We start from the raw sequence: 5700 nt of genomic DNA, 5'->3' as shown, positions 1-5700 counted from the left end.
TATCTAGTAAATATTTTACTCACATACTATTATATACTATTCCTTTATTTGCATGCTTCCTCACATGATATTTATGTATATATCCCACATGCTTTGAATGTAAATATTCTTTGACAATAATATTCACATGGTATATTATAAGTAAATAAATACTCACATGTATATGTATAAATATCGTTTGTTCAAAACTTTTTCAAAGTCAAAATGTCAAGTATTCTATTTCTTCACTAAAAAGATAACGTTGAGTTAAATTAAAATAAGGTACTATTCTTTGGATAGGACTTGTGGGGTGCCTAAGACCTTCTCCACACGTAACCGAACTTCTGAGTCGAAGATCTTTGGTTCGAGACTTTTGGTTTACCTTAATTAACAAACCCTTTAAAATCGGTTTAGTTAATTAGGTAACTAAAATGAATTAGACAAATAGGTGACCAATCACACCTAAAACAAAACCAATGGTTGGTGGCAACTTCTAAAATAAAAGTAAGAAAAAGGGACTCACAAACACACATCTCACCCTAGAAACACATGCACTTAAAAAGTCACATCACCAAGGACACAATGTGCAATAAACCAAAAGAAATAGGGGAAAAGCCCTAAACCAGCTCTTTTCTCCTTTTTTGGGGTGTCCACGTATGCTAACCTGAATTAGATGTAAACTTATCATCATCATTATGTCTTGGAACTAATTTATTTCTTTTGTCTGTTGTTGTAGAGAAGGGCAGTTAACTTGAACCAGTATGCTTGTGAAAGTCTCAGGTTAAACCTTCCAGAGAAAAAAGTAGATTGTTCGAGTCTATTTTATTCTATTTATGTATAGTCAATTTCATGCTTAAGTGCAAAGCTCTAGTTTATCATTGGTAAATCAGGTTAGAAATGAATGTATAGAGGATTTTTTGTTGTTTCTAGAAAATTATGCTATTATTTTTCCCTAATTAAAAGTAATGATGTTCCACAAGAGTATGTGGATTTGTTTGGAACAGAAATGTTGCTAATGATCGTAGTGGTGATGATAGATAGTGATGAGGCAGATGGGGAAGATGAGGAGGTGTTTGAAGTTGAGAAGATATTAGGAATATGTTATGGCGACCCTAAAGATATATATATATATAAACACGCGAATTATATCTTAAGATATTTGAATTTCAAACCAAAGTTTAAAATGATTTATGAAAAATGTTTGTCAAGCATGCTATTTAGAACCAGTGTATTAGTCTCTCCTTTTATAACTCATGTGAACTTTACAATTTGATTGAAGGTTGGGAACACAAGTGATGGGACTGACGAAGTAGATCATGGAAGAGGTAGTCTGGACCGACGAGACAAGCCTTCAATGACGAGCATCCACTTCACTGACGACTCTAAACATTTCATTCAATGCCATCAATAAACGTTAGGGACGGTTACAAAACCAGTCGAACAGACCGTTGGGACAAAATTAAAGCCACATGATGAGGCCAGAAAACGTTACCCAGAGGGATATTAAGAACCAACATAATTACCCAACGGCTAGAGACTACAACAACATATATAAAGCCCTCACACGCCCAAAGAAAAGGTATGAACATATTGAGATTGATATTATCTGATTTCTTTGATTTCGGTACCTTATATTGCTTACTCTTGAGTAATTTTCGACACTGACTTTGGCATCGGAGACGTCGTGGTAGGCACCACACCGGTGACCATCCTTGAGAAAACATCTTTGCAAGAGGCCGAAGATCATTTCTGTCTACATACATTGACTGACGAATTCACACATCATCAGTTTGGCGCCATCTGTAGGAAATCGACATTTTCGTGTTCAAACTTGAAATAATGGTTTCCTATTCTTATTCTTTTTGGATGGAGTCCAATCAAGATTCTGCAGCCCTAGCTCAGCAAGTTCAGGCCTTTGCAGCCACAGTCGAAGAGCTGACTAGGCAAAACCAGGAAATGAAGCTACGACTTCAGTAGAAGGAAAATCGTTCGAGGAGAAATCAGGAAGACGAAGGGGATAGCTACAGAAGAAGTGACCATCGAGGGCCAAACACTCCCGCAGGGCAAAATTCATACCTTCTTCGGGAGATGAGGAGGGAGATGGACGAACTTAGGAATGCCATCAAGGAAAAAACAGAGCGGAGTGTGGATCGGATGGTCTGAGCGACAGATTCACCATTCACAACAGCAGTCCTCGACTGTCCAGTGCTGTCAAAATTCTGGTTACCTCAGCTCGAGCCCTTTGATGGGCTGAAAGACCCCCAAGATCACCTAAATACCTTCAAAATGACCTTGGGACTTCAGCAGCCCCCAGATGAAATATTGTGTCGTTCCTTCCCAACAACACTCAAGGGAGCTGCCTGGGAGTAGTTCACGAAGTCGCCAACGTCGTCCATCGACACATTCGAGCAGTTGAGCAACGCCTTCCTGCGTCACCTTATTGGAGGACAACGACCAAAGAGAACCACAGATCACTTGCTCACCATCAGGCAGGGAGAGAAGGAAACCTTGAAGTCATATGTGAAACGCTTTACCAAGGAGACACTGGAGGTAGACGAGGCTGACGATATGGTGCAGTTGACAACCTTCAAGGCAGGGTTGAGGTCCAGGGATCTCGTTACCTCACTCGCGAAGAACCCCCCAAAGACGATGGCTGAAATGCTCCTCAAAGCGCAGAAGTACATGAACGCTGAGGACGCATTGGCTGCTATCAGGGACGGAGATAGACCGGGGGACAAAGGGAGAAGGGAAGACAACCGTAGAGGACAAAAGCGGGACCGTCTAGATCGTCGAAATAATGACGGAGTCAAAAGAAAAGATGATAAAAGTCCACGAACGGTAAAATTCACCCCTCTTGTTATGCCTGTTGACAAAATTTTGACGCAGATTAAAGATGAACACTACCTTAAATGGCCACGGCCATTGCACTAGTCCCCTAGCGTCCGTGACAGGAGTAAGTATTGTCGATTTCACAAAGATCATGGCCATTACATCGAAGATTGTAGGGATCTCAAAGAGCAAATAGAGGAATTGATATGAAAAGGTAGGTTGTAGAAGTTTATAAAGAAGGGAGAGTACAACAAATTTCGAGACGAAAACAAAGGCCAACATGAGTCCTCGTCCAAAAGCGGAAGCCGTCAGTCCCAGCCTCCTTAAAATGTGATCGGGGAAATACAGACAATCGCAAGGGGGCCTATCACAGGAGACTTATTCAAATCACTTAAGAAAGCGCACCAACGACAAGTGAACAGTGTCCACATGACACTCCCATTGAAACAAAGACAAACTGATCAGGACATGATTTTCAATGAAGGAGATGCATGGGGAGTAAAGCAACCTCACAACAACCCCCTAGTCATAGCACTTATAATAGAAGGTTTCATCACAAAAAGGATCCTCGTGGACAATGGAAGTTCCGCTGACATCATCTACTTTCCTGCATTCCAGAAACTGAAACTGGATCCAAGAAGACTACGTCCGTTTGATTCCCCCCTCGTTAGCTTCAGCGGTGACAGAGTATATCCCAAAGGCGTAGTGACGCTGGCTGTAATAGTGGGAACATACCGAAGCAGTTGACTCGTCAGATAGACTTCTTGGTAGTACATTGTCCCTCGTCATATAATGTCATTATTGGGAGGCCAGCGCTCAACAAGTGGAAGGCGTCCACATCCATCTACTGCCTGAAGGTAAAATTCCCAACAAAAAATGGAATTGGTGAAGTTAAAGGAGACCAAGTTCTAGCTCGGGAATGTTACCAGGCTGTTTTAGCAGCTAAGGAAAACCACACGTGGACAATAGAAGAAAAAGAGGAAGAAAAGGTAGAGGCACTGGAAGCAGTGGAGCTGATCGAAGGAGAAGCAACGAAAACAACCAGAATAGGGACGACCCTGAGTCCTGAGATGAAAGCGAAGCTCATTCAGTTTCTTAAGGAGAACTTAGACATCTCTGCCTGGAGCCATGACGACATGCCAGGCATATCTCCAGAAGTCATCCAACACAGGTTGAATGTGGACCCAGAGAGGAAGCCCATCAAGCAGAGACGAAGAACCTTTGTGCCCGAAAGAGACCAAGCCATCACTGACGAAGTGAGCAAACTCTTAACGGCAGGCTTCATCAGGGAGGTATATTATCCAGATTGGCTTGCAAACGTCGCTCTAGTAAAGAAAGCAAATGGGAAATGGAGGATGTGTGTGGACTTCACGGACCTAAACAAGGCCTGCCCGAAGGACAGCTTTCTTCTTCCAAGAATAGACCAGCTCGTAGACTCTACGGCTGGGCACAAGCTGTTGACGTTCATGGACACGTTCTCAGGGTACAACCAGATAAAAATGGCTGACGAGGACCAGGAGAAAACTGCCTTCATTACCAGTCAAGGGCTCTACTGTTATAAGGTAATGCCTTTTGGACTGAAGAACGCAGGGGCGACATATCAGAGGTTGGTAAATAAAATGTTCGTCAAGCAGATAGGCAAGAATATGGAGGTGTACGTCGACAATATGCTCGTCAAGAGCAAGGAAGAGCTTGCACATCTGGACGACCTTAAGGAGACATTCGATACCCTCAAACAATACCAAATGAAGCTGAACCCTGGTAAATGTGTTTTTGGTGTTGCCTCCGAAAAATTCCTGGGATTCATGGTGTCTCAGAGAGGAATAGAAGCAAATCCTGAGACGGTACAAGCCATAATCAATATGGCATCACCTAAGACCATCAAGGAGGTCCAAAAGCTCACAGGCCGGATTGCAGCACTCAACAGGTTCGTCTCTAGAGCAACGGACAAATGCTTGCCATTCTTGAAGACCCTGAAGCAAGCTTTTGAATGGACCAACGAATGTGAAGTGGCATTCCAAGAGCTCAAACGTTACCTTAGCAATCCGCCACTTCTAAGCCCGTCCAAAGAAGGTGAAAACTTGTATTTGTACTTAGCAGTATCATCTACAACCGTGAGTGCAGCCTTAATCCGAGAAGAAGATAGGAAACAGCTCCCAGTTTACTACGTCAGCCAAGCTTTCCAGGGAGCTGAATCCAGGTACCCAAAAATCGAGAAAATCACGTTCGCATTGATAGTAGCCTCATGCAAGCTCAGGCAATACTTCTAGGAAAATCCAATCTTAGTGATGACGGACCAACCCATCAAGAAGTCTATGAGCAAGCCCGAAGCAGCCGGGAGGATGGTCCAATAGGCGATTGAACTCAGCCAATTCGACATGGAATACCATCTTAGGACGGCCATTAAAGCACAAGCGTTGGCAGACTTCATCGCCGAGTTTACCTATCCAGACGAGCCCAACCATGCCAGCAAGGACAAAACATGGGTAATGCAAACTGATGGCTCGTCAGCCCAAAAAAGAGGGGGAGTAGGGGTCGTCATAACCACCCCTGACGGAGAAGTATTGAGATATGGAGTTTAGCTAAAATTCTCAGCCACCAATAACGAGGCTGAGTACGAAGGAATTCTGACAGGCTTAAGTCTAGGAAAAGAGTTTGGGGCCAGGAACTTGCTGGTCCAGAACGACTCAAAGTTAGTAATTGGATAGATCAGAGGAGAATACGAAGCAAAAGAAGAAAGAATGCAGAAATACCTCAAATTGACGAAGCATTTGACTCAAGAATTCGAAAAAGTGGAGTTCATCCAAATCCCAAGAAGCCAGAATAGGGCCGCAGACGAAGTTTCAAAGATAGCCTCGTCGGAAGAAACAAAATCAAAGACAGACCTGATGA

The sequence above is a fragment of the Quercus suber genome, unplaced genomic scaffold, assembly GCF_002906115.3.
Source record: "Quercus suber isolate HL8 unplaced genomic scaffold, Cork oak 2.0 scaffold_332, whole genome shotgun sequence".
Lineage (NCBI taxonomy): Eukaryota > Viridiplantae > Streptophyta > Magnoliopsida > Fagales > Fagaceae > Quercus > Quercus suber.
Note: the sequence above shows the minus strand (reverse complement) of the source record.